Consider the following 23,124-nt stretch of genomic DNA (forward strand, 5'->3'; position numbering starts at 1 on the left):
TTAGGAAGTGCAATAATGCATTCATTTAAAATCAACACCTACAAGACAAAAAAGTCCAGAGGTACTAAGTACAACAAAGTTATTATAAATTCAGACAAAATTGTGAAAAAGGGTTAGAAAAGGAGCAGAGATAAAAAAGAATGATTGCCTGATTTTATTTCTAACTTTGTCTAATCCCATCTGTTGGATTTACAAGAAGAATGGTAATGCTATTTTTTAAAAAACTTCACAGATATATTTCTAAAAAACAGACATTGTTTTATTCAAATGTGCAACACACACATACACACAATAAATCTGAATAAAGTGCTCCAAGTCCAGCTTTATTTAACTGTTTTAATATTCAATAATATTCTTGATAACTACCATATTCAGAGGTAAGAGAACAGGACAATTAGGAGTCAATTTGAAAACAACTTATCAAAAGTTGCCTGTTTTATTGCACAGGGGGAGGGCTTTACTTTAGGCACTTAAAATCCTTGTTTCTTGGATGTTTTGATACAGGTAAATACTACCAAATCTTTTAGAACGCCCCACCTGTATCATTTTGATCAGAGATTTTTTCCCCTAACTACAGCACCCCAGCTGTCAGAGATTCTCCTTCTGCCTGTGGCACGCTTCTGCCACCCTTATTAACATACCACAAATCTACAGCTCCTCACTTCCAAAACTCATCTTCACTATACATTAGTAAAGGAAGAAAATTCAAAACTGGTTAAAAAAAAAGTTATAAAAAGTTATAAAGTTAGTTAAACCATAAACATGAATAAAATTTTAAAATGTCCTGAATGTGGAAGCAAATTAAGATTAGATTATTATATTCAAAAGATATGAAATGAGGCTTCTTTCATATCCAGTATAAAACTCATTGAATTTGTGGGTAAACACAACAGATTTATGCCACACATTTTTAAGCATAACTCTTTACTAAAACCAACAATAATGTCTGCATAAAAAATCAGTTTCCATGCGCCCAATTTTCCTATTCTTATATGACTGCATATTTCAATGTAAATATATGTAAACCCTGGAACTATTTTTTTCTATATTGATATTTCACCTTATTTCAAAGGACATCAACAGATGGCACTAGTCAGTACTTTTTATCCAATATACATATGCATTTAAATCACTGGACTAACATCATCACTTGAAATATAACTAAAACAATAAATGTTTTATTCATAATCACATTAAAATTTCCCCATTCATTTCTAAATAATTTTATTTTGAAAACCTAATAAAAATAATTCAATGTAATAAATGCAAATGTAATATTTAATTCATTTTAAATCAAAATTGTGAACAAAAATCTTTAGTATTTTGTCCTCCTTACCAAGTGATCTTAAACTTGGGCACTAAAATTCCTAAGAACAAGCTTTCTGCAGAGTTGGAACATTTGCTATACTAACGTAATCATATTATCTTTTAAAAAAACATTTAGGCAATAATGGAGGGTGTAAGCATTTAAAAAACACCACAAACTTATAATACACACATAAACACTTACTGTTGTTTTCTTGCAGCAGAATCTATATTCTCAATGCAAGCTTGAAGTTATTGCCTGTTAAAAAGTCACAAAACCAGGAATATGTTAATTTAAAATACAATAAACCGTGAATTGCAACAGCTAATAAGAATATTTTCATACCCATAAATAAGAAATATAACAACCATAAAGTCCCCATTTTAGTTTTTCTTTTCATGAATTAAGAACCACCAAAGCAGGGCAAATGAAAATTATGTCTTAATACAGATATTGTCTTAGGAAGAACTAAGAAATGCCTCTTAGGAACCAGAGGAAATATTGTAGCAACTGCACAAATGAAAACCTGCTAAAGTGAAAAACAAAAGCTTAATACCTCCTAAAAGCATAAGAGAAAAAAAAACATCAGCTCACAATACTGAGAAACATATCTTATTATTGCTAATACTAAATTTAGTGCCAAATCTTCAGCTGACATCAATTTGTGTCGATTTATTAACTTCTTGACTTTGACTGATGAGGATTGGATCCTTGAAGTTTAAGTTTCTATAGTTACCTTCAGCTCAGGAATATTATTCAATAATTTAATCAATAAAACTGGAGGGGGAATCTTGTGAAAGCACAAGTGTTGATCTGCTGGGTTCGGAAATATTAGGGGTATGTACATACATTCACAGGAACTGATCTATGCTCATTCCACTTATTTTAGGCTGCTTGATCATAGATTGGGCCCCACTTGTGCAGATGGTTGCCAGTGCTGGAAGCTGTTCCAGGAACTCAATCCAAGTAAATTGAGGCAGTGGGATGGATGGGCTTGCAGGTCCACCCAGGGGCTAACAACAGCTTGGTCAGGATTGGGAATGGGGAAAGTAGAAAAAGTACAGTCCCAGGGCTGGGGTGACCGGTGGGACTTTCGTAAGTCCGAGGCTATGCTCTCAACGTGTACAATAGACATTCAGAAGATTGGACTAACCTGTTCTCAGTCTAAATTTATTTTACCATCTCTGGTGACCCAAGTTAAATTGAGCTGGCTATTTGTTGCCTGATTTAACCTCTCTGAACATCTGTACAGATTGGAACTTAGATGAACTTATTCTTAGTTAGGTCAATATAAATGTAACCTCTGTACATACTCTGGAACAACTTTCCGTTCAAAATTTCTGCTGTTCCAGTTTAGGTATATACACAACAATGTATAAAACAGAAATATTTCTTAATTACAAGTTTCTTTATCCATGGTAGTTGTATGACTAGTCTTCAAAATATTAAGTGATATTCTTGATATCGATTACAAAAATCAGGCTCTTCACCTCAAATCCAGCAAAGCACTTAACTTTATAAAATGAGTAGGCCACATTTGTGGCAGAGCACTGGTAGTCTCTGCAATTTTAAAGACTGGGTCAGGGAGGGGCAGATGCTGATGAGGGTGGCCATTTTAAGGCCCAGCTCCCTGATCTGAGAATAGTTTATGATCAGCCAACAGAAAAGAAACATCTCTTTGCTGAGCTCTGTCAGGAACACCTTGGAGGTGAGGCTGAGGCTATAGGCATGGCTTAGTGGCTTCATTGATCGAGGGCATGACCTAAAGCTGCACCCTGCCACAGTAGGAAGGCCTGGTAGGCTGCTAGAGGTGCAGCAGTCCCCATTTAAATGCCAGGAGTGATCACCTCCCTGGTGTAAAGAGAGTCAGGGGACCTTAAACTCAGCCCCCACCTTTGGATGCCTCATTTAATGCAGGGTAGGCCAGGTAAGCATCTTGAAGCACCTGAGCCTGCTGGGGTGAGTGATCCCATGGGGCCAAGCACACTTTGTGAAGCACCTGAGCCAGGAATGGGCGACTCCAATCCCCAAAAGCCAGGCAAAGAGCTTAGACCTGACCTCAGGGACCTGACTAGTCCATGCTGGGGCCAGGGCCCAGAGAAAGGTCAAAAGGGCCAGGGAGCCACCGGGAGGGACACCCACAGAGCAAAGAAACTCAGAGTCCCAAGTGACCTGAGATGGGGCCAGGCCTAACAGAGAGCCAAAGGTTTCAGAGAGGAGACCACAGCTAATGGGCAAAGGGAATACCTGAGTTTAGCTGCCTGGGATCCCATCTGCAAGGCTTGGGCCACAGTATAGGGATGGAACAGAGCTGTGGATACCCCCTAAACATTGGGGTTCAATATGGACAGCCTCCCACCTTATTAACATCCTCATATTATTACATCAAGGCATGGCAGGTGAGTGAGGAGGGTAGCTGGTCCATAGACAGGAGGAAGGTTGGTGCTTGCACTGGGCATGAAAGCTTGCCCCTGTCACAACATTCACTGAAATCAAATGGGACTCTTACAAACTTAATGTTAGGTATATGCTTAAGTACCATGCCAAATCATGGCCTAAATGCTCTGACAGATTGAAACCATATCAATACCATAAAAGAAATAAGTAAGATAAATATTATTCCGAATAAAATTGTACATTTTAGTAGACTAAAATCTCCTTAAATATACATTTATATTTGCATCTATTTAGACATTTTAAACATTTACTTTATTTCAACCACCATTTTATGGTGGTCTCTAACTGTAAGTTTCTAGTAGTAGCTTTTAATATTTAAATATAAATCTGAAAATTACAACTTGCTAATAAAGTTTGATGCTTCATCTACTGCAAAAGTTAATATTTGATGAAAAATAACTGCTTTGATTTTTGTCTGCCAGAACTCCTTTATTTTTGAGTTTGCTGCTAGTATAAATGAAGCCTAGATAGTACTGAATAATGCAAGTTTTTCACTCTCTAAAATTTAGTTTGCAAAGACAAATTAAAAGTGACATTTGGAATAGGATTTGTCTTTTAAAATGAATTTAATTTTAAGTAGTATTAGACAAATACTTTTTATTATTTTGATGATATTCCTTCTTTAAATAGGGCATAAATAATAGAAGAATGATGGCCTTTATTACACCAGTTCAAAACAGCAATCAACTGAACTCTGAAGGGGCACAGTGGATGACACAAGTGGATATCATTGCAGGGTGAGAACCTATGTTTGCATGGGTATAACAAAGGACAATTATCTTTATCAGCAAAATAAATTGGGAGTTTTGGAGTGGAAGTAGGGATGAGCTATTAAACAGATAATTCAATTTAATGCTGTTCATGCAAGAGCCCTCTCTCTCCCTCCCTTCCACCCCATATTTCCCCCACCAAACAGGCAATCACCAAATACATTATAATATGACTTGATGAAACAGGTAGGGAGAACAAACAAATAGGGGAGTTCAACAGGTAGCAACAGCACCAAGTTAAACATAATTAGCAAGTTAAACACAGCAGCAGTCATGGCACATATGCCACGTTTTCATTCAAAGTGTTCTGTAAATGTTATAGCAAAACCTTAAGGGACAGATTTGGAAGTAGGAAAAAGTGTGGTGGCATTACAAGGGATGATTTTTTTTCTTTTTTTAATACCTTGCATGCATGTCAGATGATATGGGACAAAATACAAAAATGTCCCCAACTGCACATTCCCAGTTCTAACTACCTTTCCACAGAAGAAAAGATTCGTTTATTTATATATAAATAAAATGTATATACATTTTAAAGAAGAAAAGTTCCCACAACTTTCAAGGCACCTTCAAACTGTTCATACCATTCATAGCTGTTGCTCACTTAGTTGGAGTGCACTTCCTGACATTTAGCAGTCCTGTTATATGTCCCATACGTCAGCTGGATTCTTCTTTGAGACAACAGCTTGCAGGCAGCCACTTCTCTTCCTCCCCATGATTTCCTGACATGCCAGACCATCAGTCGATCAGTAATCTCAGATACCCCAATAACTTGGAATGCCACATATTCTATCCATTCAGACACCTCCACTTCCTAGTCCCATTCAGGATCTTCTAAGCATGCTGCCATTCCACAAGTACCACCACCCTCCCTCCATTGTTTAGCATTGTTTAGGCTCCATTCACCCTTGGTGCACTGGCATCAACTCTACCACTACACCCAACCTGCCAGTTTTGTGCAACTTTGTATCCCACTATTGCCACTGCTTGTGTTGAAAGTAAGGTTAAAATGTATTGTTGTTTGCATATATTTTGCTGACATGTTAAGTACTGTATATCCTGAAATACAAGGCTTTTTTTCTCTAAGCAACATGGGGGGGAGCCCCTCATGTTACATTCACAAACAAGGAAACCTCACTAAACATATTGTCCATTGTTAAACTGTCAAAGGCAACATATGCTCAGTAATGGAAACCAACAATGAAATTATTTAAATGCAGCCAACACTGAGCATTGTTCTCAAAGACATGGCCCATATTGGACAGTCATACTGATGGGAACCTGCCATGAGGATAGGTTAGCTCAGCCTATGTAAATAAGATATGATAGTGCCCGCTGCATTCAGCCCCCTCTGTGTCAACTATTTCAAGTCATGGTAACCTACTACATTGCATACATTTTGACTTCCTCTTCCTTGCCACAGCTAACTTGTGCCTTTCTCTTCTATTTTCAATGATTCCCATTTCTTCACCAGCATGAAATGTCTAGCAAGCATCACTAAATGGGGTCCCAAACAGATCATCCAGGATCCTGTTTTTGCTCCCTCAGCCTGTCACATATGATTAGTGTGGTCCCTGTCTCCATGATATGGAAACTACCTACTTTACATATATCACGTATGCAAAGTGGTTGCTGTGTGAGAACTTACACTGCTCAGCAACAGGCCACCAATTAAAGGACCTGTAGGACAGGCATTTTTTCCACATAAAATAGAAGAATGGTACATAAAAAAATTGAATAGATAGAAACAAATAAGGATCTAAGTACCTAACCATACAATATCTGAATCCAGAACAGGGTTAGAATGAAAAAATCATGGAAAATTAGGGTTGGATGGGTCCACAGAAGGTCATGTAGTCCATCCCTGGCTCAAGGCAAGCCCATCCCCAACCAAATCATCCTAGCAAAAGCTTTGTCTAGCTAGGTGTTAAAAATCTCCAAGTATGGAGACTCAACAACCTCTCTGGGTAACCTGTGCCAGTGCTTTACTACTCTTGTCATGAGTTTTGCCTAATAACCAACTAGCACCCCCAAACTCAAGATTACATAGTTTAGAATTCTTCTAAGAAAAACACCATTTGCAGCTCCTTTTTATGTTTAATACTTTTAAAATTCAAATGCATAAACTAGTGACAATAAAGACAAACCACTAAATGGCTAAAAAATGGCTAAAAAGCTGGTCCCACCCCCAACCCCCACCTCCAGGTGCTTAGGAGGCACATGGCATCAGGGTTGGGGAGTGGAGCAGTTTCCCAGTGCTGGCAGTACCCACACCAGCCCCAAGCCCTCAGCCCCAACCCCAGCCCCGACATCACTTCCAGGAGCAGAGCAGTTTTCTGGCCCTTCTATGCAGAACTGCTGCTTAGCCAGTTGGTCCCTAACCTGTACCGGTGCATGGGACTGTTCCATCCTAAGTGCATGACTTTTCACTTATTGGACCTCAAGAGATTTATTTTGGTCCAATTCTCCAATTTGTTGAAGTCTTTCTGAATCCTAGCACTACCCTGCAACATATCTACTACTCCCCCCAGCCTGGTGTCATCTGCCAACTTGTTGAGGATTCACTCTATCCCATCTTCCGGGTCACTGATGAGAACATTTAACAAAACCAGCTCAGGACTAACCCCTGGCACACTCCACTTGATACCAGCTGCCAACTAGACATTGAGCCACTGACTACTAACCTGTGAGACCAATGATCCAGCCAGTTTTCTATCTACTTTACAGTCCATTCATCAAACCTATACTTCCTTAGCTTGCATGCAAGAATATTATGGTAGATCGCATCAAAAGCCTTGCTGATGTCAAGGCATATCATGACTACTTGTCTCCCCACATCCACAGAGCCAGTAATTTTATTATAGAAAGCAATCACATTGGTCAGGCATGACTGGCTGAAGTTGAAAAACAGAACAAAAATTATAACTGTTGATTCATATCTCCAGCCTTATATTGGGAGCAGTAGCATTAATGCCTTGTTGACTTCATAATGGCATTCAAAGCAGTGAAAGTTTTACATTGTTTTATCATGTCAAACAAATAGCAATGTAGTATTTTTAGTACAGTGTTTTTAAAGCAAACAATCTCTTTTTATAACTTTTTTTAATTAAAATAATAATACAACTTAAATTTCAAAAAATTAATCTTTCCCTTTGGGCATGCTGTGGATCTTCCAGAGTTACACAAAAATGAATGTGGATTGCATAATTGAAATTCAGAATAAAAATGTCAGTTTTGAAGTACAAAGCAAAAGCTGAAATTAGCCAAAGTAACCAGAATTAAAGCATAATTTTATGAAAATCATGCCATTATTGTCATTTGCTCAAAATGAGGGTGTCAAAGCCTTAAAAAGGTTTTGCACAATATCATCATGTCATTTAAGCCATCCAGGTCTAATACTTAGAGTGCTTTATACTTTGAGACTCTTGAATAGCTATTAAATAAAAATTAAGAAAGCATTAAATGTTGAGCTACTCAAAACTAGGAAATTCCAGTAGTGAGCTTTACTGAGCATTATTTTCTCTGATTCACTTGTTTACATAAAGACATATAAATATGGCCTTTGACAGGTTAACAAAATATGAACTAGGAATATCATTTCCATGTCTATGTTACCATAAGCTTTTTTTAAAATTATTATATTCACTACAATTTTCCATCCGGTTTAAGGAGTTAAATATCCCAGTTATTTTTAACTTGCAGCAAAGGCAAACGCTAAAATAAACTGTGGTAAATTCTGATACTTTTGGCATACTGGTAGGTAGCTGGTTTCATCTGTTATATAGATGTGCTCTGTAACACTATACAAAAAAAGTCAGCAGTCAGCAAGTTTCTGGAGGCACAGGCCAGATCTGACTTGAGTCCCAGGCAGGCTGGTGCCTCTGATTTGACTGCTGCTGATGCTGCTGCTTCTCCCACTGACCTGGCTGCTAGAATGTGTAAATCCCTACCAACTAACTACATGGGCCAGATCTGGTCCACAGGACATACATTGTCAAGCGCTTAGAAAAAATATTTCCCAATCTCCGCAGACAGTCAAATTGGTGAGTCTACAACATGAAACATGTATTTCAACTATAAGAGCAGGGCAACAAGACAGTCCCGGAGCTCCTGATTAGGTGTTAATATGGGAGCAGGCTTGGAAATTTGATAGAGAAGGGAGCAGTAGCAGCATTAATTTCTTTTAGAGCCATGGCAATGAACATTGCCACTACTGCTCCAGTGCCACAATACCAGACCTATAGGGAGCTCTCCAGTTCAGATGACATGACCCCACATGTCAGCTTTTAGGGTCATGCTGCATTCAGATTCAGTGCATGGGGTGACACCATAGCCAGATAGCACCCTCAGACCAAATCTATACATGGGATCCATCCCATGCCATTCATCCAGGCCACAGGGCTGGAAGGTTAAGTATCACTAGAACAGCCACAGCACTATTCTTTGAAAGTGGTATGGTTTTGTGGTGCTTTTGGCAACTTTGTACCAGTTTGAATGGCTATAGTGCTTCAGAAAGCATAGGTACACAAATACTAATCATGTTAGAAATATATAGCTTATCCATAACCTAGGTTCACCATACTTTATATGAAGGAAAACCAGTGCTTTCAGCATAAAATGATTTTAAGACTCATTTATGAGTTTATGCTCATTTAAACAATATTTAAGTTTTAATAATTTACCTGAACTCTTTTTTTTAGCTCAGTGTATAGTTTGTTCTTTAAAGGATTCCAGTCCCCTCCCAGGGTTGTGGGCCCCCAGATCTGTGCACCAGATGACAGGAGGCTGCTCTGCCACCTGGGACTGGAGCTAGGAGCAGCCCACACCCAGCTCCAGGGAAGATTCATGGTGCTGATGATCCCAGAGGTGGAGGCAGCCTAGTCTCATCCAGCATGCAGATCTGGGGGCTCACACCCCCGGAAGGACTGCGGGGCTATGCCGGACTCCTCCCAGGAGTGTGGGCCCCCAGATATGTGTGCCAGATGACAGGAGGCTGCCCTGCTGCCTGGAACCAGCACTGGGTACAGCCTGTACCCAGTGCCAGGGAAGAGATTCATGATGCCAGGAGTGCCTGCCTCCCACTGCCAGGCTGAGCTCCATGGGGCTGTGGAGCAGCTCAGAGCGCAGCCTGGCAGTGAAAGGTGCGGAGAACCAGGGCTGCCCTCTGCCTCCTGCCACCGGGATGAGCTCCAAGGGCTCCACAGCCCCATGGAACATAGCTTGGAAGCAGGAGCCACTCGGAGTGCAGCCCAGTGGTGGGAAGCAGGGAGAGCCAGGGCTTCACCCTGACCGGCTCCACGAGATCCATGGAGCTCAGCCCAGCGTTGGGAGGTGGGCAGAGCCAGGGCTGCACTGCGGGCTGAGCTCCACCGGGCTGTGGAGCCGCTCGGAATGCAGAGAGCTGGCTCTTCCCTGCTTTCTGCCACCAAGCTGCTTCAAAACTTGAAATGTTTCAAAACTTTTTAAATGTTTTGGGTCCTCTCATTTTGTTTTGAAGCCATTTCAAAGCTTTTTATTGCATTTCAATTTAGCTGTTTCAAGCTTGAAACACATAAAAACAGCTTTGAAGTGAAATGCTCGGTGAAATTTTGCACAGCCCTATTACCTATGGTTCCTTAGCAGCTGACCCTCCCTTTATAATGTCCTTAGAGTTTGTGATCTATTGTGTCAGGGCTCTGTTACATCCACTCAGACTCTGATGGGCTCTTCTTTCAGAGTCTGAGTATCTAATGCCTTGTATCTTATTATACAATTCTGAGTATTTTATGCCTTGTATCTAAAGCAGGCATAAGATACACAGCTAGGGAAAAAATGTTTTTATTCTAAACTTAAATAAACAGCTCAGGGTAATTAACTACTGCAGCAACTTACTGCTGATAGATGCCCCACAGATATGTACGGACATACTTAGGAAACTAGTAGGAGAGACCCTCTGGGAAGGAGGACTGGAGGAGAAGGGAGTTCAGGAAGGGTGGTCATTCCTCAAAAGGAATGATCCTTAGAGCGCAGAAAAAGTCCATTCCTGTATGCCAGAAAGGTGGTAAAGGGGCTGGGAATCCCTCTTGGCTTACCAGAAAAATCAAGGCGTGCTTAAAAAAAGAAAAGGAGGCTTACAGACTGTGGAAAAAGGGGGTAGTTACCAAGGAGAAATACACAAGTATAGCCTGTATTTGTAGACAGGGGAGAAGGAAGGCAAAGGTGGCAACCAAGATCAGGTTGGTGACTGAAATCAAGGACAATAAGAGGTCCTTCTTTAGGCATATAGGGTTCAGGAGGAAGACAAAGGGAAATGTAGGGTCCTTGAAGAATGGGAGAGTTTCATAGTTTCTAGGGTCAGAAGAGACCTCAGTAGATCATCTAGTCCGACCCCCTGCCATGGCAGGAAAGATTACTGGGGTCAAACAACCCCAGCAAGGTGTTTATCTAACCTCCTCTTAAAGGAGGAGCCAGCACCACTTCTCTTGGAAGTTGGTTCCAGATCCTAGCCGCCCTGACAGTGAAGTAGCGCCTCCTGATATCTAGCCTAAATCATCCCTCTACCAGCTTGTGACCGTTATTCCTGGTCGCTCCTGGCAGTGCTCAGGGGAACAGAGACTTTCCCAGTGCCTGCTGATCCCCCCTGACTAGTTTGTAACAAGCCACTAGATCTCCTCTCAGCCTTCTCTTGCAGAGGCTGAACAGGTTCAGGTCCCGTAGCTTCTCCCCATAAGGCCTGCCCTGCTGCCCCCTGATCATATGAGTGGCCCTCCTCTGAACCCTCTCCATGTTGTCCACACCCTTCTTGAAGCGCGGTGCCCAGAACTAGATGCAGTACTCCAGTTGCGGCTTGACCAGTGCCACATAGAGGGGGAGGATCACCTCTTTGGACCTGCCTGAGATGCATCTGTGGATACATGACAAGGTACGGTTGGCCTTCCTGACTGCATCCCCACACTGCCAGCCCATGTTCATCTTGGAGTCAATGATGACTCCAAGATCCTTTTCTGCCTCTGTACTGACAAGAAGAGAGTTCCGTAACCTTTAGGTATGGTGCTGGTTATTCCTCCCCAGGTGCATCACTTTGCACTTGTCAGTGTTGAATCCCATCCTATTCTCATCTTGTAACCTGTCTAGGTCCGATTGTAGCCTATTGCTCCCTTCTAGCATGCTCACACCCCACCACATCTTCGTGTCATCAGCAGATTTGAACAGGGTGCTTTTTACCCCCTTGTCCAAGTCACTGATAAATATGTTGAACAGTGCGGGCCCGAGGACTAAGCCCTGCGGAACCCCACTGCCCACATCCCTCCAGGTTGAAAATGACACATCCACCACCACTCTCTGGGTGCGGCTCGCCAGCCAGTTGGCAACCCAATTTACTGTGTGGGTGTCGACACCACAGTCCCCCAGTTTCTTAATGAGAACAGGGTGAGAGAGAGTTGAAGGCCTTCCGAAAGCCCAGGAAGACTATCTCCACTGCTACCCCTGCATCTAATGATTTGGTGATCTGAACATAGAAGACCACCAGGTTGGTCTGACAGGACCTGTCACTGATGAACCCATGTTTGTTGCCCCTAAGCATGAAATCCCCTGCTGGCCCCTCGTGGATGTGTGCCAGCATAATTTTCTTGAACAGCTTGCCTAGGATCGAGGTAAGACTAACTGGCCTATAGTTTCCTGGGTCCTCCTTCTTAACCTTTTTGAAGATGGGAACCACGTTAGCCCTCTTCCAGTCCTCTGGCACCACACCAGAGCACCACAAGTGCTTGTAAAGCTATGCCAGGGGTCCTGCAATGATCTCAGACAATTCCTTTCGCACTCTAGGGTGGAGATTGTATGGACTGGCTGACTTGAATACATCCAGTCCCTCCAGAAGCTCCCTAACTTTTTCCTCACTAACTCTTGGCCTAGGTATGCCTCCCCTGGGGCCTGAGGGGGGTCCAGCGGGGGGGGGGGGGGGTGGCGGCTGTTCCGGTTCCTGCTTAGGAAGATGGAGGCAAAGCAATCATTAATAGATAGGACATCTGATAACAGGCAGTCCGGAGAAAGATGAACTCTTTAATGAATACTTTGTGTCAGTGTTCCTTCATGCAAATAGTGGTTTCCCACCTGGTTTCAGATACTGGATAGATGCTGGGGGGGGGGGGCAATTGTTAATCAGTGGTCAGTTTTGAACTGGTGAGGAAGCACTTACAGTGACTGAATGTCTTCAAGTTGGTGGGACAGGAAGAACTACACCTGAGAATGCTGAGAGAATTGGCTGGAGTCATTGCAGAACCAGTGGCAAAGGTATCTGAACACTCATGGTACTTAGGAGAGGTCTCAAAAGACTGGAAAAGGACCAATGTGGTGCCAGTCTTTAAGGGGAGGAAAACGCAGGAAATTATAGGCCAGTCAGCTTGACCTTGATATTGGGTAAAGTTTTGGAAAAAAGTATCAAGTGCATTTGAGAGACTGGCAGAAGGCATACTGCAGAAGGATAGCCAACATGGTCTCATTGAGGGCAGTTTGTGTTTGACCAACCTCATCTTGTTCTATGATCATGTAACAAACTTAGTTGTGGGTTGATGTCATATACTTGGATTTTTAAAAAAAGCCTTTGATATGGTCTCCCATGACACTCTTATAACAGAAACTGGGGGAATGTGGGCTGGCATAATCCACAGTTAGGTGGGTTGGGAACTGCCTAAGGGGTTAAACCCAGAGACTGTTATTTGACAGGTCTGGATCATCTTCGTGGGAGATGGCTAGTGTCCTGCAGGGTTCAGTTCTTTGCCCTGTGCTGTTCAACATGTTTATCAACGATATAGATGAAGATGTGGAAAGCACTCTGATCAAGTCTGTAGATGATACTAAGTTATGAGGAAAAGCGGTCATCCTGGGGGATAGAATGCAGATCCTAGCAGATCTGGACAAGATGAAAAGTGGATGGAGCAAACATTCTGATGCAGTTCAATAAGGATAAATGCAGAATGCTTCATCTGGGGAGGAATAACCAGTGACATGAACATAGGTTAGGAAGAGACATCCTGGCCAGCATGATGGCTGAAAGGGACCTCAGGGTTATGGTTGATCACAGGATGAACATGAGCCACCAATGCAATGCTGCATTCAACAGAATTAACAGCATACTGAGATGCATTAGCCAATAAGGGATCTGAGACTGTTCAGTCTGGGGGAGAGAAAACTGAGGGGCACTTGGTGGCCATCTGTAACTATGGTAGGGGTGAATATCTGGAGCCGAGAGAAAAACTGCTCACTAGGGCACATAAGAGGAGGACAAGGAACAGTGGCCATAAACTGTTAGAGGATGGTTTTAGGTTGGATACAAGGAAGAACTTTATGGTAAGGCCCAGAATCTGGAATACACTTCCCAAGGAGATGGTGCAGTCCCCATCCTTGGAAGTCTTCAAGATGAGACTGGACAGACACCTTGCTGAGCTCATTTGATCTCAGCAGTATTCCTGCCCAGAGCAGGGAGGTTGGACTCAATGATCTTTCAAGGTCCCTTCCAGGCCTTATTTCTATGACATTTTGTTATCCCATAAGAAACTGTCCTGGGAGTGATTTAAACCTGGTTGTTCCCAGGAGATGCAGACAGAAGTGCAGCTCCCAGCTATAGTTCAGAATGATTTTTACAAAGCATTCTAACTTACAGTGTTACCCCAGGCCAGACAGAAGTTCACTGTTGGTTCTAGGGAAGAGGGGAATCCAGTTGTGCCTGGGAGCTTACAGCCAGGTTCCCACAGCAATGGCCAGGCTCTCTGCCAGTGATCACTGTTTTCAGAATGGGAGGGGGGAAAGGCAGCAGAGGGAGCTCATTCTTGAGTCTCCTCAGCTTGTGCTGAATGGCGGGGTGGGGGGGTGGGGCGGGGGTGCTCCCAGCAGAAAAAAACCCTTACAACAACGTAAGATGTGGGAGGCTCCAATTCAACTTCACCCTCCAGGGTGGGCAGAAAGCCCCCCAGACAACTCCCTCCACTCCCGCTTCATCCCCCTCCTGTTCAGAAAATAGCGAAAGGCTGGGAGCTCCATAGACACAAGTTATAAAAGACACTACATTTTTTAACAACTTTATCTGATACCTCATGTAATGAAGAGTCAGATTTTCACCAATCAGCTATGTTTGAAGCTGTATTCAGCCATTTACTTGCATCTGGTCATAGCTATAAACTGCTTTGTATGGCCAGATCAGGGAAAAATTGTCACTTCTGTCTGCACTCCAGGTTATTTTTTCTCCTGGGCTGGTCATTTTTACTCTGGGAGAAAAAACCTGAAAATTCACGGTTTCTCCTGTGAGAGCAATGACTCTTCCAGGATAAACTGAATGCTTGTACAAGGTTAAGTGATGCGGTAGCTTCTCTATCAGTTTGAGTGATCACTAGTAGACATTTTTTTCTAAAAAGGTATATTTCTAGGTCAATCACAAAATGACCTATGTTAAGTAACACACCAGCCTAAATCCTGACTTTATTCACTGATTCAATCCCCATGGTATCAGAGGGCTGCAGAATAAGGAGGCAGTATTAACAGATACTGTAATGGTTTTTTCCAGCTGTAAATATGAACACACCCAAGGCTTGGCATTAATGTGCTACCAATCACAGAAGTTAGGGAATAGTTAGGGTGGCCATATGTCTCAGTTTAGCCAGGACAGTCCTGGATTTCATAGGCCGGTATGAAAATTAAAACGGAAGTCACAAGAGCATGGGACAGTCTGGAGGGGAAGCAGAGGGGCATGGTGCAGTAGGCAGGCTCCACCTCTCTGCCAGACTGCACCCCACACCTCTACCCAACTTCCTCTGCCTGCAGCAGCACTGCTGATTTGGAGGGAGGAGGCATAGTCTCAGATTTCTTTAGAAATAATATGGTCACACTAGGAATAGTGGGAAGTTTGAGGCAGTCTATTAAGAGCAGCAGGAGAGTTTGCTGTCTGCCTTAATCTTTTAGTCAATTCTTGATACCTAGTTGGTCCTTGAGGCTGTTTGCAACTACCCCAAATCCATCTTTAACATACAGAATATAAAATAAACTGGTTGCATAAAAAGCATAGCCAGACAGCAAATCATTGATGTATTTATTTTTTTAAGAGAACAATGCCAACAAACAGCTAGCACATCATAGCAAATTTTCTGGTAGTAATGCAAACAATTTCTAAACATCCATTAATGAAGTCCTTGCAAATCAGAATAAATGTTATGAACACATTATACAGATGAATATACTCTGTGCTCATAAATTAGAGAAGAAATATTGACATTAAGGTTCACATTTCTGCACACAAATTCTTACATCGGGATCTCCAACAATGCACACTGTGCAAGTCAATAAAATAATACTAGGATGTTTTGGGAATATACATTCAGTAAGGACATCAGTTTAGATGTCAGTGATGAAATTATTAAAAAAAAAAAAAGAGGAGGGATGTGTGAACTGCAAATGTTACAAGCAAACACTGTTGTTCTTTAGTATGGTTAAGTACTTCACAACATTATAACGTTGAGCATAAAGATTACATTTTTCTTTTTGAAAACAAAGTAAAATGGTAACCTCATTTAAAATCTGGTTTATCAGCACTAGGAATATCAGTAATCAAAATCAGTAAGGGAGATATATTTGACAATTCAACAACTGAATTTATGATTTTTCCTAAATTAATCAAACTGTTCATTTTATTTAAAGAAAAGAAAGACGATTAAATGCATATTTTCCAAATGAACACATTTTATTCATCATCTGCCTCCCCACCCAATGCATCTCACTACATGTGAACTGAGAGATAAAGGCATAGCCAAAATTCTATTAACCCTCAAACACTGGATAGGCTCAGTATCTCAGATGTCACAGAAGGAGAAGCCAAATGCTTCAAAACTTCCCGGTTACAGTTTTGATGGGGATTTTTTTTTTTTCCATTGTCTGGCCCATAAGCCATTTGAATTTATTATTTTATTACTGCACAAGAGTAAATATTTATATTGGAGCACTGAAAGCTACCAGTTACTGCAGCATTAGAGCAATGGTGGAAATTCTGAATATGGAGTACTGCTTTTAGGCTCTGGTCTTAAAAAGAATCTGAGTGGGTAGGCTGTTATGCCTACACAACTTGGTCAGGAATCAGAAGAAGAGAAAGTTGAACTGTAGGAGTTCATCCTCTCTTTGCTGACCCATGTTTCTCTGTGCTTACAACTCTTGTATTTGTTTTATACAAGTTATTGTGGGAAGACCATGTTTAAATATATTAGTGTTGTACAACAGGACAGGTAAAGAGAGAAAGGAACCATTTTCCAAATGTCATTTTGTTTTAAATATAAAAAAAAGTGTCTATTTTTGTTAAACAACATAAATAATATTGTAAACCAGGAAAATATCAGGCTCATTGCTTTTCTTGGGTTCTGCAGGAAGTCCTGCAGGCATCCTGGGAAATAAAGCTTCGCCCCTGACCTGTACACAGCCCAGTGCTTTGCTCCGCAGAGTTTTAGTTTGCTGCACTCTAAGTCATTTAAGGGGCATTACAGCACTGAATTTCCTACAGCACCTGGAATTAATGCACAAGACACCACCAAGGCATGCAAACACTGACACCATTAAAGCAGTGCAAAAGCATTTAGGATGCTTTAAAGTGTCATGTACGCACACCTCTCATTTCATCTACACATGGCCGATATGCCTAGTTCTTCCTTGACTGGTAGCTGTCCAAACACTTCTTGAACACTTCCAGTGATGGAGAGTCCACAGCTTCCTTAGGCAGTCTGTTTCACCCCCTCACTATTTAACTATTTAATTCTAATAGTGGAAATTTTTTTTCCAGATATCCACTCTAAGCTTACTCTGCTGCAATTTCAAAACCTTGGTCTGCATCTTCTTTCTACAGCAAGAAAGAAGAGTGCTTTCCCTCTTCTTTATGACAACCTGGACTCGATCTCCCGAGGTCCCTTCCAGCCCTAATGTCTATGAAAAACCCTTCAGGTATTTGAAGACTGCTATCATGTCCACACTCAAACACCTTTTTCACTAGCTGATCATACCTAGCTCATTCAGCCTCTCCTTGTATGACTTGATTTGTATGATTAACTCTTAATCATCTTTGTTGTCCATCTCTGGACCCTCTCTAAACCTGTCCACATCCTTTTAAAAATGGAAAGCACAGTACTCCACACAAGGTCTAACCACTGCTGAGTGGAAGGAGATTATTACCTCCTGTGTCTTACACCTAATGCTTCTATTGATGCAGTGCAAAATAGCATTCACCTTTTGTGTGGCTGCATCACACTGCAGAACCATGCTGAGTCTGTAATTTGCCAAGAATCCCAAGTCTTTTTCCATAGTAGTGCCATTCAGTCAGGTTTCACCCACTATATTTCTGTGTTTTTGACATTTCTCTTGAGGTGTAGCACCTTGCATTTGTCCACATTGAATTTCATCCTGTTAGGTCTAACACAACTTTCCAGTGTATCCATATCCTTCTGAATTGCATTTTTATCCTCTGATGTGTTTGCAATTCCTCCCAGTTTTGTGTTGCCTGCAGACTTGCTCAATAAGCTTTCTACAACAGCATCCAAATAGTTAAAAAAGCAAGTGCCCAGGCCCATGACAGACCCTTGTGGGATTCTACTCAAGACATCTTGCCATTCTGACATGGATCTGTTAATAATTACCCTTTGCCTTTGGCTATAGAGCCAGTTATCTTTCCACCTTGTAGTAGTTTTATCTAGCCCACATTTTCCAATTTGTTTATAAGCAGGTCATACAGGACCTTGTTAAAAGCCTTGCTGAAGTCCAGATACACTGTATCCACAAAAAAGTATAATCACTTTGTGGTTTTCTTATCACGCTGTTAACTGAATACGTGGCCATGAGTACCCCCCCACAGCTGACAGGGCTTCCAGCCACAGGAGCTTGCCACTTCCAAGTGCAGAGGGAGCCCAGGATCATGATCTCCATCTTCCCTTGCATCAGGAATAAGGTGTGATTGGATCTCCTGCTGGATCCCACAATCACACCTCCTGTTAGATCTCACAATTACACCTCCTGCTATGCACCCATGGCCTGGCAGGAGGCATGATTGTGTGAAACATGCATCAGACCCTTTACCTGAATTTCTAGAAGGACCCTAAGAACTTGCTTTTTCCATTAATTCCTTCTCTTTAAGGAAAAACTACAAGCCTCTGAATATTGTTTATCGTTTTTTTGTTGTTGTGGTTTGTTTTGGTTTTTTTTTGGGGGGGGGGGGAGGGGGAGGAGGTGTTAAGATGTCCTAACATTTTACTGCATGGAGGAATAATAAGATTAAAAAATGGAGAATGAAAACAAACCATCCATGAGGCAAAAGATGGGTCTATTCCCATCTGATTTCCAACATTCACTGAGTCCACACCTAGTCGGGAAGGGTTTTTGAGAATGCTGTGGCTGAACAGCTGTTCAAGGTTTTCTAAATTAAGAAAGACTGTACGAGTAGTCTGTTCATTAATAAAAAAAAAGTTGAGCAGAAGCAACATTAACATGCTAGAGGAAATGCTCTCAAAATAGTGTTGTAGTGTAAACATTAGGACTAAGCTCTGGAACCCCAGAAAATATAAGAATTAAGGTTCATTGAAATGGACAAACAATACACCACCATAATACACTGCAAAGTATGCAAGCATCCACCACAGATAGCCTCATTTAAGGCATCCAATGCAACTACTATTTTTGAACCCTACTGTTATTTTACTATCTACCACATGTGCACACACTCAAGTTTGTTTATTTTTTTAATATTTGAGAAGTAAGGATTGCATTGCGTTTAAGTCTCTGCACTATGACCCACAGCTACAGGCAATTTCTGACTCTGCCATGTTACCTTGGGAAATTTTTTTAGTTCCTTAGCCATAAACATGATGATAATACTATTTCATGTCTTCCAACCACGCCATCTCCATCTGTGAGGAGACTGTAAACACTTTAGGACAAGGACTCTATTTTACTCTGTCACAATAGGGTCACTTGCAGCCACTAGGTGCAACAGAACAGCATTCAGTACATCCTCAGTCATTCAATCTCAGCACAGTTTTCTTTCCCCTTTGTATTCTTTGCCTACTACAGGATACTGGCCAGAAGTCAGTTTTCCTAAATTGTTAATGTTCCTTTTTTTCTCTCTCTCTTGCTACATCAAGAAGAGAAATAAGGGATGCCTTAGGAAGAGCAAAGTTCTCAACAGAAAGCAGCTTCTCTCAAGCAGAAATGAATAGGTCCTTTTAGGTCCCAAGCACTATGAAGTTAAAGACTTAAATACACTTTTTGAAAGCCCAGACAAGCTTCTAAGGCAAGCTGGATAACTTAAAAACAAAAGAAAACAGAGCTATGAATTGCATGTTACAAAGCTGTAGAGCGTGTAATTTAAAATACTGTTACAACAGAAAACGATTATCATTTTTAGAAACAATTAGAAACTCAGAATGGGAAAGGGCAACTGATAATATTTTAAAAGCAAGGAGGAAATTAAAGAAATGTCAGCCATTTGAAAAGTGAATCAGGAATTTCAAAGCTTGCTCCTATCTGCTTTACCAAAAGGCCCCATTTTCTAGCGATTCGAGTCTTCAGCAAGCTTCCTGATAAAAGAAAAAAACCTGAAGTGACTGAATCTCAGGTCCTTGTCAGTTGTTTTTTTTTTAAGTTGCTCAAACAAAAAATGGCTTCCGAGTTTATTTTATCCAAACTGTTGTTTCTAATTGCCCTTGCCAATCATATTTCCCATTAATGTTTTAATTTGCGCTTTCCACTTCAAACATCCTCCCTTTTTAAACCTTCCTTTTCCTCTGTACCAGACAAAAACATTTCTCTGTCAAGAGGCTCTTACCAGATAGAGTCATCAGCTTCTTCTACAGATTAAGTCTGCACATAGTTAGTTAGGGCCTGGACTCACTAATCACTTCAGTGTAATCCTTAGCTTCCTGCAAAAACTCCCATGCACTAAAATGAAGGTGAACATTACTCCTTAAAAAGCAGAAAAGCAAAATTTAAGGCTGCTGATGGCTCTTCACAACTTTACTCGGGGATGGTCCAGAATCCATTCATAACTTATTTTTGCTGAGCTTGTTTCAATTTTAGGATCTAACAAAGGTTACTAAAGAGTTTTGCCACCTTCAAAAACAAGCAGCAGCTCTGGTAATGCTGAAGTGAAATATCCTCCTTTTGATCAACTCATCACCATATTGTAAAAAAAAAAGTTAGTCATCTTTTTCATTCACGTTGTTGCTCGTACTTCTGTATAAACATTTAGCAGTATTATGAGCGCCTGATGGAGCCACAGGCTTAAGTGTAAGAAATGCTGCGTTAGGTCTTTAAACAGAGCAGAACAATGCTGCTGATCACTGGGAGGGAGAGAGATGGGAGATACCATAATGCAGGCAGACCTTACAAAGGAAAACTTAGGAGGAGTAAGAAGAGAAAAAGTATGCGCTAGAAAAAAGGCACAACTGAGAAGAAGCTACCAAGGAAGGAGAAACTGAGGATGAAATTTAAAGACAGAAGAAAAGGCCACTGACAAGTGAATAAAGCAGAAAAAAGGAAACATGCAAGAATAATAATAGGAAGAAAAAGTAGTAAGATTAGGAAAGCAAATTCCAGAAACCAACTAAAGGGGGTGGGGGTTAAAGGAAGGGTACAAAGCAAGTACTGGCATAATAAAGGGCATAAATAAATGCATGGGAAAATTGGTACATTACAAATAGGATGGCAGTCCACAAATGAAAACAACCTTTGAGTAATGTAATACCCAAGCAATAGCAAGGTTCTCAGTGGAGGTTTGGGGACAGCCCCAGTTCAGCTCTCAGCTTGGAAGGGCCAAGCTATAAGGTATCTCAGACTGAGGATTTGGACATAGTGGGTAAAAGTAAGCCGATTCCCACAGCTTATTTACACTGCCTAGAATAGCCTTGCTTTGGGTGACTTCCTGCAGCCACTCCTAACTACCCCAATAACGCAGTTGGTCCAATAAAAGATATCACCATAAGAAATCCTTGCCTCTCACACAACTGCTTCCAAGTAGTTCTTATAACCTCTCCTAGAGTCTCATCTTCCAGTCACAAACTGGCTCTTCAGTAGAACTGCAGTGCAAACTTTCATCATAGTCAAGTGCTGCAGGCTTGCCTGCATCCTGACTCACTTCAGGTGCCTGGAGCTTTCACAGCTCTGTGAATAGACTACACACTTCTTCCATCTTCAGCTGTCTTCCTCATTTGCAAGACCCCACATTTCTCAGGACCACCCTTTCCCTAATGTCTCCAGGCATTCCTTTAGTCCTACCTCCACAGCACATCTCAAATCAAAACTTCTTCCTTTGTGATGGTCCAACATGGGAGTTGGCAACATTTTACAGCCCTGGGTGGAAGCTTTCACTCTGCTCCCACTGGAGAGTTCAAGCCAACCTGCACTTACCCTTACTGCAGAGGAGCAGAGTAAATACAGGCACCAGAAAGGAGCAGGAAGGACTGTGAAGGAGGGCAATTCAGTGGGGGCAGGAAGCTCAGGTGCTGCTCAAAACTTTTGTGATTCTACAAGCTGAGTCAGACCTTTTTGCAGGCTAGATCTGATCCGGTGGCTGTGGGTTGCTGACCCTTGGTTTACCTAGCATCATACTTAGGGGCTGGGCAACATCTTTAAATGGATCTCAAATGCCCCTACAGCTGATATATCTTCACACACAATTACTCCCAATTAACAGATGCAAAATAAATAAATAAATAAATAATAATAAAAAAGGATGCATGCATCACTGAAAATATTTGCATGTGTGTGTGTCCAGGTGCGTGTCACTGAAAACATTACCAAGATATTCCTGCTATCCCAGAACAAAATACAACTTTAGGGACTGAAGTGGGGGAAGGAGGAAAGGACAGTGATCCTTTTGAAAAGTCTTCATCCAAGGTAACTTCAGAATCCCTTGTCTCCCTAGTCTGATCACATCCCTAAAATCCTCAGGTTGTCATACATACTGTCGTTGCCTTCTGTAGTGGGGTATTTATTCACATTGAATTAGGGTGCCTCTTACATCAGTCTTAGTCTGACTAAAACATTTGCCTTCATTTCAGGATACAAGCCAGACTGCTTGTCTCTTGAGGTTTGTTACAATTCCTCCACCTCCTCTCCAGAAAGGGTCTCACCTTAGCTACTCTAGAAGCCCCCTCCCTGCAGAATACTAACCACTTGCTCAAATGCATGGAAGAAGCCTTAAGGGTCTTCCAGGCCCAGCATCCCCATGGCCAAAAAATCGACGTGTTCAACAGGCTCCATACCCTGCAGAATCTTGGGACCTCTTTCTCCAGTTGTTGCAGGTCCTGGACAGCAAGCAGAGCTACCCGCTTTATTTGATGCTGTAACAGGAGTTTGCTAAGATAATTTCAGAACTAGGCAGTACAAGCTCCTCCATCTTTTCCCTCAATAACAAACTCTGCCACTACCCTAATATTACCTACCCAACCAAGATGTTTTTTCTTTCCTTCTGCTGCCTCAACTTCCTCTTCATTCCAGAGACCATCCATATACCATCTTCTCCATCAACTGTAAGGCTGCTGGATTGCCTACCCAACTCAGGCCTGAATGACATACATCATCACGCCTTTTAAACCCTTCCAT

At 41.6% G+C, this 23,124-nt stretch overlaps 1 protein-coding gene across 6 annotated transcripts in view; it reads right to left on the minus strand.

Annotated features, from left to right (window-relative positions):
- Positions 1–23,124, minus strand: part of TENM3 (teneurin transmembrane protein 3) — a 2,356,642-nt gene that overhangs the window by 1,624,410 nt on the left and 709,108 nt on the right. For all 6 annotated transcript variants that reach the window (XM_090036139.1, XM_090036135.1, XM_090036141.1 and 3 more), the window contains exon 4: positions 1,511–1,564. The gene's annotated coding sequence lies outside the window, so the exon portion shown is untranslated. The remainder of the gene's footprint in view (positions 1–1,510; positions 1,565–23,124) is intronic.

This window comes from Crocodylus siamensis, chromosome 2, assembly GCF_052110815.1.
Source record: "Crocodylus siamensis isolate JL-2025a chromosome 2, ASM5211081v1, whole genome shotgun sequence".
Lineage (NCBI taxonomy): Eukaryota > Metazoa > Chordata > Crocodylia > Crocodylidae > Crocodylus > Crocodylus siamensis.